We start from the raw sequence: 13353 nt of genomic DNA on the forward strand, positions 1-13353 counted from the left end.
GAAGCATGAAAGCCTAGAATGTTTCAACCTAGTGGCACATTATCACTATTTGGAGGATGTATATAAGTGGCATATTTTAAGAAAAAGACTATACTGTAGAAAGGGACTGATTCTGCCACATATTTTCCACCACTTTGCAGGAGTAGCTCTCATTGTTTAGCGCAGTATATACAGGGGCTTTTCCCACAGTAGTCTCCCTCTTTTTTTTTATGTCATACCCTCTCTATACCGTTGGCAGCAGTGGTGTGACAGGATAATGGGATTCTCTAAAGGATATGTTGAGGGGATTTTGAGATTCTCACAGTGTAACTGTTCACTGATAGTTTTGATTCAAAGACCATTTTAGAGGAAGCTTTAGGTGGTCTTCTTAAAAGAGATCTGCAAAACAGAAGACAGATTGTTTATTCTTAAGTACATTTGGTCAGCAAAATTGGCCAGTGCTTTAAAGGACTTTAATGCCACCATCATAGTAGGTTTGTGGGCTCTCCTAACTAGGTGTGTTTAGCAGTTAGCAAAATAGAGCACTTTAACGTAGCCTGGTGAAGGAATTGTACGATTGTTATATATATTGCAAGTGGCGAGGAGTGGCTCTCCACATTGCTCTGTAAATGTTGCCTGTGGCCACATGCTAAGTAGACAGCATTGACAGTACTCCTATAGCGAGATAAGGGCTCTTACAGTCACCCAAGCTATACATCTCACCTTCTTTCTAATGCATTTCGCATATAACACACAAGCACACGTCTATTGACACTGACACAGCAGCATACTCAGTCATACATACTTACTCACACTTACACACTCGTTCACACTTCTCTATCTGTCTCTATAATGTGCGCACACACACACACACACACACACACTGAGATGTCCACACACATACTGTCTGACAAAGATGCACACTCGTCTCAGAAGAGTAGGAGGTGAGTAGGTAGGCCAGAATCTGCAAGGCTGAAGGGAATGCCACCAAATTGTCTTACAGGAACACGCAATATTTAATATCCTGTAGCACCCTGAGATCTGTAAAGAGGGGCAGCGCACTGGTGTTTTTTGCCACTCTTGGCAAAGCTGCACTTTGCTACCACTGTCACATGATCTTTGCTTCCCTTCAGCATCACAGAAAGGGAAGTTAGTGAGTGGAGTACACATTCCTAAAGTAAGTACAAATATATGAAAATACTTCAAACTCTTAACCGCTGATGGTAAATAACCATACACTGTGCTCCTCCCTCCTACGTGCTGTCACCTGCATTCAACCAGAATATTTATTTTTAATCCTCTACGTGAAACACTAAAACTGTGTGGCTAAATGTTAATGCATGCAAGTCCATGTCTCTTGCCAGACACATGTATATTTGAGCATGATATAGACAACCAAAGGAAGGCAAAAAAATGTTATAGTGAAAATGTCAGAGAGAGTGAAAAAGATTGTAAAGAGAAAATTATAAAGAATATGGAGAAGGAAGGTATGAGCAGGCCATCAAGAAGAGACTTGTGCCATTACTGACGAACAGTTTGCAGAGTCTTATATAGCGCTGGCTAGACCCGGAGATATCGGAGCGCTTTACATGAGGATCAGCGAGTTACAAGTTAACAAAATTACCAACAGTTACAGGAGCCAAGTATAACAAATGAAAAACAGACAGTGTTGCACAATAACATGAGTTACTAGCGGATAGCATAACCAAGACACACGTCCAAGAAGAATAGAAGGAAGATGGGGGAAGGTAAAAAAGGGTAGGGAAAGCAGATCGGGTCAGGCAGACCGGCAAGTGGGAAAGTGTTTCAGGGGATGGATTCGCCGGAGAGCGGGGGAGGAAAGGAGACAGCGGCGAGATGAGGGAAACCATGTCCAATGTCCGGCTGGGTAGGTGATGGCCGAGGGGGTGAACCAGAACCTAATCTCCTCTATAGCTGAAAAAGCAGCTCCACCGGGCAGCGGCTGTGATTGTTCGGGCTCCGCGGTTAGCAAAATTTACAGTCCATCGACGATCACGAACCAAAATCGCGGGAATTGAAGGGCCGCCGTTCATATAACCTCAGGTGAGTCCGAAGGTTCAAAGAAGGGGTAGAACTCAGGGGATTAGAGCCGGAAAGTAGCTCCCGGCCGGATCTCCTCACATGTCGGCCATATTGACCATGGGAGCCTGCAGGTGCCTGGATGGTCTACTGCGAGAAGAGCAAACGTCCGAGCTCCTGGGTGTGACCGTGCGCCGGAACTCGACCTTGGGGCACAGTGAGGGACCCCCAGCACTGAACAGAAGCAACCAGCCTACTCCGATGTTCAGCCACAAGGTCGCTTTCAAAGCCCGAGTCCACCTGACCTCTGCCATTTTAGGGTCAGGCAAACCAGGTCCCGGTCCTCGCCAGAGAGATATCCGTGCAGAGACCTCTCATCCACCCCGGGGGGCAGAGCGGTGGTTAGCGTTATGCCGGAGGACCTCTCCGTACTTTGTGGGCCGCAGTTTCTCACCTCAGGAGCCTCACGTTATCCGGCCGGGCCGCTGCAGCAAACACCCCCAGGCAAGTTCTCGAGGCAGGATCTCCCTTCACGTTGTGGCAGAGTCTTTATTTCGTTCTTTTACTGTCACATACATGTATTGGCACATACATGTGCAGCTTAAATCTGGTAAACTATTAATCTCATAAATTGTTAATCTCAGGTGGCCATTTTGGGATAGTGAATATTATGTTACATACCCCTGTCATCTGTTGGTCACGTTGCACAAATCGGTGACTTATAGAGATGTATGATACCTTTGGTTATTATCACAGATTCTTAACACCTTGCAGCCTGTTATCTGTGGCCTAGTAGAGACCTGGATGATTGCATTAAATGGTAATTGCTTGCTTGATCAGTTTGAAACTGCAATGGGCTCCATCTTAGAGTCAGGCATCAAAATCATGCACACGGGCAATTGACCAGGAGTGCAGGAGAAGACACAGGAGTAAGGTCTTGAACACTTATATACCCACTGGTGCTGACAGACCTAGTCAGATACTGAGGAGCAGTGAGCCTGAGATTAGGAGCGATGGACTGTTCGTTCAGGGCAGGCAGACTTCCACCTTTTTGATGACAGACCTCCATATTACAGCTCCACATTATCAGGTCAAATCCATTGCATGCATACCATGTAGACTGTGATACAGAATTTAAGAACTCACTTCCATATACTATATTTGATGATCAGATTGTTTCACCATCTTGAAGTCAGGCAACCGAAATGAGCAGCTCGGTGATACATGACTGACAAACTGCTACTAGGGGACTGTTTCCGGTAGCCCATTAAGGTTTGGCTCACAACTGCTCTGTATTCTTTCACATTTCCAGCATGATGTTTGCCTCAGCATAAGTAATCCTCATAACAAAATAACTTAAAACGATAACAGAAAGAGCACCTGTGATGGAGCACGATTTTTGCAAATAAATCAGCTCAGAAAATCCAAACAGGAGTGTGTTTTTAGATAAATTACTAACGTGAATGAAAAGCGAAATTACTAACATGCAAATTTTAAAAGTACAACAGAGAAAGGTGCAAAATGTGCACGTGCGAGCATGGCAGTTACAACTGTTGTAATCGCTGCGTGGGCAACAGCAAATAGAGCTGTCACACCTTTAGGAACTAAAGCAATGACACAGGCTGCCACACAGCAGCAGCAAAAGCTGCAAACACAGCAGTGCCTACCGGTGTGACTACATCTGTAAAGAGCACACAAGTAACAAAAGATGGCACAAAAGTCGGGACAGCTATTATCACAACTGTAGCCAAAGAAGGCAATGCTAGACCATGGCAGCAATAACAGCAGCCGTAATAGTTCAAACAACTGCAGAGACCACAGCAACAATAAGAGGAGAAGCAGAATTAACCACTAACGCAGCCACTGTACCCACTATATATGCAGCAGCAACACCTGGAACAACAGTAGCAACCAAAAATTGGACTACAGTAGTAACTATAACTTCCACCAGAGCTGTGACCACAGTGTTAACCAAAGAGGCAATTATGATAGGGAAACCAGTAATAACCTCATCTGGCACTATGACGTGCACAAAAGAAGTAGTCACAGCAGTATCACAGCAGTAACCACTGCTGACACAATGGCAGGGACCACAGCAAGAACCAACAATGTAATGACAGCAGAGTACAGATATGGATGGGTGCATGTTGTCTGAAGAAAACGTATATGAAGTCAGAGGATGCCCTGAAAATATAATCAATCAATCAATATTTGTAAAGTACAGCACGGTCACCCCTAGGGGTAGCTGGGAGTTCTGAGTGCGACGTCTTGGCCATGAAGCCAGATCTTGAGTTACTTTCCGACGTCTGCCAGGTAAGGTGTTGTTCAAAGATGGAGGGGCAGATCGTTCAAGGTTTTGGCAGCAATGTAGGCGAAAAAGCAGCCCCACTGCGAGGGGTGTACACAAGGGTTAGTGAAGAGGAGCACAGGTGTCTTGCGGGCAGATGGAAGTTCAGTCGATGGTTGATGTAGGCAGGCCCTTGACCGTGTAGAGCTTTGCAGGCGCGAGTGAGGATCTTGAACTGGCATCTCTTCAGGATGGGGAGCCAATGGAGGCTACTGAGGTGGGGAGGGGGATGTGGGTCCGCGCGGGGAGGTCCAGGATGGGTCAGACTGCGGTATGCTGTATGGTCTGAAGTCTTCAGAGTGGAGATGCCAACGTAGATAGCACTGCCTTAGTCGAGGCTGCTGGTGACGAGGGCCTGGGTGACTGTTTTACTGGTGTCGACTGGCAACCATCTGAATATTTTGCAGAGCATGTGGAAGCAGGAGGACGCGACTGCGGTGACTTGTCATTTCATCGTCAGTTTGCTGTTGAGGATGATGCCTAGATTTCGTGCATGGTCTGTTGGCGTGGGTGCAAGTGTGAGTTCTGCTGGCCAACAGCTGTGGTCCCATACTGACATGTTCTTTCCTGAAGAGAAGTTCAGGAAGAACATGCCAGTCTTGTCCGAGTTGAATTTCAGGCATTTGTTTCTCATCCAGTTGGCTAAGTTGCTCATGGCGTCACATGAGTTGGTTTTGGTGGCAGAGGGGTCTTCGGTGTGCGAGAGGATGAGTTGAGTGTCGTCTCCGTATGAAATTATGTTGAGGCCATGGGATCTGAAGATGCCTGTAGGTGTTGAACAATGTGGAACTGAGGGATGATCCTTGGGGTACGCTGCAAATGATGTCTGAGTTCGGAGGTGAAGGGAGGCAGCCGGATGCTCTGAGTGCGTCCTGTAAGCAAGGAGACGATCCACTGAGGGTGTTATGCTGTATGCCGCTGCTGCAGAGTCTGTGGATGTGGTGGGAGACTGTGTCGAATGCAGTGGAGACGTCCATGAGGTTCAGGTCCAAAGTTTCTCCGCGGTCAATGAGGGCAGCTAGAGCATAAGGATTGGTGACAGCATTTTATAATGCTTGGCCAAGGAGGAACGAGAGACAGAAAGCTGGATAATAAAGATATAATTATGACAACAACAAAGAGCTAGATTGCTGAGAACAGTAACTGACAACGAATAAGGACATTCAAAGTGAGCAATAGAGGAGGGAAAGTGAGACAAAAAAAACAGAGAGAGTGAAACGAAATCTGCTTGAGTGTGCGCTTCTGAACTGCACTGTGAAGTGGCAGGGCAAGTCCAGGCTCTGATATGCCCACACTAGAACCTTGAGTCCTGACCCAGTCATGAAGAGGGTCTAACTAGACATTTTTGTTTTTAGCATGATGATCTGTACTATTGAAGTTCTGTATTTTGTTTAGCTTGCTGTGTATATTTATCCAATAGACTTTAAACAATGTTACCAGCCTGAGGCCCTTTTGTGTGTTTTTTTGGGTGGGAGGGGGTGGCAGATACAAAATGTAGGACGCCCTCCGTGGATACAGCCCTGATGCGTGAGTTATGTGTACGCAGATATGACTTATATACCTGTGTTGGATACATGCCCTAGTTATTATAAAGGGCTATGAGCCAGGGCCGGCTTTAACGCTGGTGGCTCCCAGTGTGACAGTGTTTGTGACAATCTCTCTCTAGGAAGAACATTAATCCCCGGAGTTATCGTGACATTTTTATTGTTGCTTGAAAATTGCTGGAGGCCAGGAACGCAGCAGCATGTGCTTTTGAAACCATAATTTACTTGCAAACAGGATGCCCCCACCCAAAGTCAATGCCGCCTTAGAGTGGTATTTGTAATTTGGTTGTTTAAAACGAATGCGCCAAGGAAAATCAACTGCCGTGGCAGCTGCAGGTAAGAGTGGTGAGGCGGTGGGGTCGGCTAGGGGGGATTTCAAGAGACAACCACAAGGAAAATGTAATTATTTCAAGGGCGTAACATGGGCCCCCGCAGCCCCCGCGGTGCGGGTGGGGGGCCCGAGCTGCAGGGGGCCCCTCAGCACCGTACACAGGCCTGAGAGCTCCATATTAAATACGGAGTGGGGGCCCCTTCATGTACCTTGAAGGGGGGCCCCCTCAACTTTCGTTATGCCAGTGAATTATTTATTTAAGGTTCTCTTGGGGTTCTCTCTCAAAATCCCCCCCAGCCGGCCCCACCGCTCTTACCTGCAGTGGCCGCGGGTGGAAACCAAGCCTGATGTGAAAGAAAAGTTTGCAAGATCCAAGTCATGCAAACTCATTCACATTATTCTTTACCATTGAAAATACAAAGGGGGTATTCAGAAAATGCTATTGGGTTTCACCGGTACATTAGTCTCAAGCCTCTTGCTCATACATCTCTAACTGGACGGAGCTCTTTGTAACTCAATTAAATAAGGATTTAGCAACTAATGATGACCAGCTTGTGCAGCAAGAGGGAAGTCGGTGTAATGTCTGATCAAAAGAACCATAAATCCAAAATTTCAAGCAGTGCCTTGATTTATTGCCATGAGCGCATGGCAAATGCATTTGCTGCTTATTACTGCATTTCATGTTCACATATACTTTACTCCTCTGGTTTTACTGTCTAAGCTCTTCTTTAAGAAGCCCTTTTTATTTTTTCTGCATCTTCTTGGTGTTCTCCTGAGCCTTTTTAAAATTCCTGGTACTCGGATTAGCAGTGAATTAAGTTATTTTATATCCTCAGTATAATCTGGTCTGAAAGCTAGTGATATCGGGAACTAATATTGGCATCTGCCACCCCTGCTGCCGTTGGGTTCCGCCCATTCAGTACGGACGGATTTATTTTCCTTTTTGTGGATCACACGGCTTTGGATTTGTTTTGTGAATGAGTCTCACTACATGTGTCTCACCCATGGTATTCATCATGGAAATGGACTGCGCAGGGTTACGGCAAGTGTCTGCCTCTACAAGTAAGCCCAAGGCAACATAGCAAGGGTAAGGGTCACTTGCTTGGTTACACATGAACACATGTGAGGGCTCTGTGTGTGAGACTATTGTAGTGCTCAGCCCGGTATTTGTGCAGAGGTAGCCAAGCGCAGAGTGACTTTGCAGTATTAGATATTTACATGGGGTAGGCCATATAATGTTAGTGTACATTCATAGGAAATGTCTGTGTGATTTAGTGGTTTGTCTGCAGTGACACTTTATTTTACACATAGGGGGAAAACTGTCTTGTAGTGCAGTTTTGCTTCCCTTTAACCTACAGAGTTCAGTGACGTATGGAAATGGGGTAAAACGTGTGCGAGAAAATCAAATTTGCGAGTTCGAAGACAATCTCTTTACAACTTTTGGCCCCACGCCGACTGAAGGAGACCACAGTTTCACAACCTTTTGGACTCTCGCAGATTGATATTTGGATATGATGGACTACCGATTACCGACTGTCTGAAAACAGCGCCTTGAACCGTTATAATTACCCTCTTGGTGAACCTAAACCGATAAGAGGCCTTGAAGAAGCACCTGGCTTGCAGGCCAATAGGGGGCAAAACACATGTTGGCTGTGCCTCACAATATTTTTGTTCGATTCTTTTCTTCATTGATTCTGATACACTAAGAATCACCTCTCACATCTTCGATCTTGAGAATTAAATACCAGATGTATTACAGGGATTTTTCTGATTTGTTATGAATATACTCACTTTTCCTGATACATTTTCACAGCTACTGAACTAATGGGTAAAGGTATGGGACAAGCGGTGATATAATCATCCTCATCAGCAGGCAGGTTAGGGTAAAAATCAGGCTCCATCACCCCTTCGAGTTTTGCATTACCTTATATGTTTTAATGACCCCATAGGGGGGTCAAATGTGATTATGCAATGTCATCTAGGGTATTTTATGTCTGCCTAATGAAATTATTTGTCAGTTAATGTGTAGTATTTAGTAGTGTGTGTAATAAATGTAGTTTTCCTTTTCTGAAGAAAATACACTGACTGGAGAATCATTTATTGAGTGTTATTATTGTGTGCCAGCAAATGGTGATTACTAGCCCTCCTCACCTCCCCAGAGTAGGCCTTGGACGGCTCTTCTTCGCTACCCTGAGAGAGTCAAGCACCACAATGGGGTGCATAGTTCCCAGTAAGGGGAAATTGTGGACCTATTATGTGTGCAGGCCAAACAACTACTAATCCAATTTCCTACAACCCCTTTTAACTTTGTCTGCTTTTTCAGCTTCAAAGATGAAACGTCCCGACCTTCTATTCTATCTATCCTACACCCTTCTCTACTCACCCCCCTCTGATTAGCACTTCTATAGAAGTGTGCTGTCCCTCCATATTATTTCACAGCCTCTCTGAGGTGAACAGGGAGTAAATACTGGATGATATGCCTCTGCTGACTTCTTGAGTGCCACGTTTGAACAAATTGCTTAAGTATCTCTCTACTTTGTGCGTTGTTTGATTCCAATATGTTGCAATGCACTCTGACCAAAAACAAATTAATTAATAAATACATTGTACAAATAAATAAATCCCATTTAACATTCTCATTCCAACTTGTGTTTACTTGCTCAGAATTTATGATCCCTCTCGCCACTCCACCTTAGACATTTGGGCTTCTTGTTTGTTTTGGCAATCTGAAATTACACCTCACATGTATGATGAACATCTGCCCAGCTTTTTTGAGCTGTGGTGTGGCTAAAACCCAAACTAATTTCAGAAAAGCAGATGCAAGCTACATCACCCTCCTGTTCAATCCTATTACTATTCACACATTCAAAACATGAAAATTTAAGATCATTTCCATAAAATATTTGAAATGTACTTTTGCGACAATCTGGTTTAAGTTATTTGCACTGCCCCACTCGAGATTTTCTTTTCTTGGCTTATCCCACCCTTGTTGATCTTCCTCAATGCAGCAATTACTTGTGAGGTCTAGTCACACCTGAGACAGGCACTTATTTATTTTACCTTAAGGTTGGCCTTTATTTCCTCTTTGTGCCAATAGATGTAATAGTGGCCACCCATCCAAGATTGTCAGCAGTGATCACATCAGTGCATTAGGCAGGGTTTCCACCAGAAATGTATAAAAGGCTTTGACAATTTGAAATGACCGTACACGATTAATACATAAGAGCCATATTTGCTGTCTAGCTGCCACCAAGGTAATAATAGGAGTAATAAATCTATCCAACTCAAATAATAGCTTCAAATATATTTTGAAAATTCAACCATTTTTCTCCAAAGATCAGCTTATCATTTCTGAAAGTACACACATTTTCGTCTTGAATGCATGCATTTTAATTTTGGTATACATATAATAATTCAACAAAGCAAAGCTTCTATATTAGTAAGCTGCATATAGGTGAGCTAATTACAAGTAGGTGGAGAGCTACTGGTAGCTCATGAGCTACTTTTTGAGGACACCTGCTCTTCGCGCATTAAGGGCTACACATCATTTTGTGTCAGTGAGTTGTTTGATTTCTTTATTTTTTTAACCTGATATGGAGAAAGTATCTTGGGACCCCAAAGGGGATGTTATTGGCTGAAAAAGTGTACTTTATCCAAGTTCATTGTGAGAGAGGGAAGCCTTTCTTGCCAGTAATGGTCTGAAATTGGTGAAAAGAAGAATCTTGCCTCCAACAAAATGATAGATTTAAATGGCGGTAAGGTAAAGATATTAGGCTTTGCCATCTGTCCTCCTTCTGACTGCATATGGAAACTCGGCACAGCCGCTTTTGCAAGAACCCTAACTCTTGCAACACAGCAGGGTCAAAGCACAGTTTTTTTGGACTTAAAGACTTATTTCCTCCAAATTGGGCTTCAGGGTCTTTATCATGTTATAAGTACAAGTTGTGATACCGGGTTGGATTCTGTCCCTATGAGATGCACAAAACTAGGTTCAAGTCCTTCAGATGTTTGTATGGAAGAATAAGGCAGTATCGATACTTCAGAATTTAGTTTTGTAGTCTCTATTGACCATGTAAATTATTTATGCAGTAATCAAACAGTAATAAAGGTAAAACACAACACAAGAAAAATCCCAAACTAACTTAAAAAATTAGAGAATAATTTAATAAATAAAATAGCAACAAAACAGCAAAAATCCAATACATAGACCACAAGATATGATTTTTTGAAAACTTTAATTTAATAAAAGTGGCAAAAAGTTCAAAGCGCCATCCATGGGTATCTGCTCGTGTTACAGGTCATATTCAAAAGTTAAGGCCGACCATGATGGATCGCAGGGCAAACTGGATCCAAGTGGGGTTTGGCGACAGTGAATCACTGAAGAGCGGAGTTACAGTGCAATCGCCGACTAAGGCGTGAAAGCACTGAGCGGGCAAAGTCTGCTCTCAGGACGGCCTTGATGTTGATTGGATGCTGCTCAGCTTTTAGCCCAGTGACGCCCTCTATGTTTGAATTTAGAAACTTTTCTGGAAAGCTGATCTCCTTTAACAAGGCAAGCTGGTAGTTTGAGGCAAACTTGTGATTCGACAGCTGTGGCTTCGATGGCGACCCTGGTCTCTGTCGGTTCTCCGGGCAGAAAGTTGACAAAAAGTTTCTGTGTCCTACTTCATGCAATTTAGGGATAGGAGGAGTGCTCTATTACACTAGCCAGTTTTCCAGGACCTGAGAGCACCTTTTGGGGGATAGGACTCACTCCAGCAGATGCCAACAGAAGGGTCCAGGGCAGGTCCAGATGGAACAGGTCAGCTGCACAATTGCAGGGAGAGAGGCCTCTGAAAGCTTGTCATGTCCCTGTAGCTCAAACAGAAGGCACTTCTGGGGTCTAGGATTCAAGGCTAACAGGGCCAGTCTTCCTTCAGTTTTTTTAAACAGCAGTCCAGTCACAAGTCCTGAAGTGTTCTGAGGACAGGTCTGTGGGGTCCACTTTTAGGCCCAATGCCAGTTTGTTTGTAGGCTCTCGCTCGGTGGACATCATTTCTGAACTGCAGTCTCTGTTTTTAGGTCTCGCCTGGCTATCGCGTAAGCGATCGCTCAGCGAGACTCTAGTAAGGGGCTCCCAAAAGTGGATTGCATGGCGAGCACGCGCACAATCACGTGCATCGTGCCGCCATGCAATCCGTTTGGCATCGTACTTCAAAGGGTCCGCTCCCCCGCCTGGAATGCGCTCCCCCGCCCCCGCCAAGTGCGCGCGCCACGCTCCGCCGGACTTGTCTTGTTTGTAAAAGGACTTGATGTCGGCTCACAAAACCTGACTTCGGATTTGCATTCTTTTACAGCAGGCAGAAATGAGCAAAGTTTGCAACTGAAAGCCAGTTCACACCTTTTGTTGTTTAGGCCCATAGAAATCCTATTATGCACCACGCATAGCCCCGAGGAATGTGCAAACAAGCCTCAGATCAATCGACGTCTGCAGAGCCTTTTATGTGGAGAGCTTTCAACTGCATACCCAAACATTCATTTATATTTCAGACATTTGCTCCAAGTCGTCCACGTGTTTTAAGGATGGTTGATATGCCAAAGATTTATATTTAGACATTTTTTTTTTTAACTTACAGATGGACAGCAGTGTAATGATGAACAAGTGCCTGCCATTTCTAATTCACCTGAAGGGGCACATTTACTTACACTATATATTTCCATTTTCATTTTTTCCACCGCACAAAAAACCTTTACAAATATTTCAGGATATTAGGGCAAATGCCACTGTAATCAAAATGTAAGAAAATCATTTATGCATTTGTTACTTTTATTTTTTTATTTACGTATTCATGCAGACCGTGCTAGTCCATGTGAGATAATTGGGCCTTACATATTGGCAAGAAATGGCGACGATTGATTCTGTTCGGTTTTCGAAGCTTTGAAAATGGAGACTTTCATTTTCTATGCCACATCCCGTTAATTTTGTTCCCTTAAATATCATTAATATTCACCCAGCATTCATTTATGTCACATACTTATAAAATGTAAATAAAGTCAAGTCAACAAACAAACAACGAACGATGTTCCATGTGTGCTTTACTGTTGTTTCTAAAAATTATCATCCGGTCTTTTGTTGTAGGTGTGATACAGGCAACCGAGATCACGTGTTCATTCATCATGCGGCGTCATTGTAAAACGCTTCCGGTATTCTTTTCCTCCTGCTCCGATCTAACCTACCATGTTTTAGTTTACGTTTTGAGATAGGCTATTAACCCGTTCGACGCGCATGACGGAACGGTTTCGTCATGCACGTCGGTTGCGCTGTGCGCATGACGGAACCGTTCCGTCATGGCCCCGCCCGCGCACGGAACCTTCAGCGTGGCGCGGAAATCCGCGCCGCGCTGAAGGGGTTAACATCCTTTTTAGCTAGCCTTATCAGCTTCGTAGCGTTCATGTGCATACGTACCGACCAGTTTGGAATTTCCTATTTACCCTTATGAATATACCCAGTTCATCTTGATTGGTGAAACGAGCTGTCCAGCAAATGCATTGACCCTGTAAGAGTGCGCCCACACACCTACTCCACCCACGCTGTCTATGTTAGCAAAGTGGGCAGGAACCGGAGTTAGTCCTTTGCTTTGCATGTTGGTGACGAAATGGGTTGTGCATATGCTGAATGGAAAAGAAACCGAAATATCCTTCCAAAGGTCAGTGTGTATGTGATTTTGAGAGTAACCCATTAGACCCATTTGCCCAGGAGTCCCGCTACATTGCACTTATGAGTTTAAGAAAGCCTGTCAGGTAAGTGAACTATTCAACATGTTATCTACTTGAATAAAACATCTTTGCTTACTACCTTCCTACGTGGACTTCCTCACTACAGTAAGAAATGTAGTCATTTATAGGGTAGTACTTATTTACTTTTAAAATTTTGATTTGAAGTCCAAAACAAATATATTCAGTTCTTCTTCCTTCAAATAAATATATAAAAAGGGTGATTTGAAGATTCACTGTAGTATTGCATTTCGTGAACTCAAATTACAGCTGGAGTTTTCATCTATTAGTCCTCAGGCACCACCAGGAGGAATGTAGACAATATTTTAATTGCTATGTCCAATAAAAAACAAGCATTG

At 44.0% G+C, this 13353-nt stretch overlaps 1 protein-coding gene across 6 annotated transcripts in view; it reads left to right on the forward strand.

The window, feature by feature from the left end:
* HSPBAP1 (HSPB1 associated protein 1) overlaps positions 1–13353 on the forward strand; it is an 859774-nt gene that overhangs the window by 286725 nt on the left and 559696 nt on the right. The gene's annotated exons all lie outside the window — the stretch shown is intronic.

Source organism: Triturus cristatus, chromosome 3_2 (assembly GCF_964204655.1).
Source record: "Triturus cristatus chromosome 3_2, aTriCri1.1, whole genome shotgun sequence".
Classification (NCBI taxonomy): domain Eukaryota; kingdom Metazoa; phylum Chordata; class Amphibia; order Caudata; family Salamandridae; genus Triturus; species Triturus cristatus.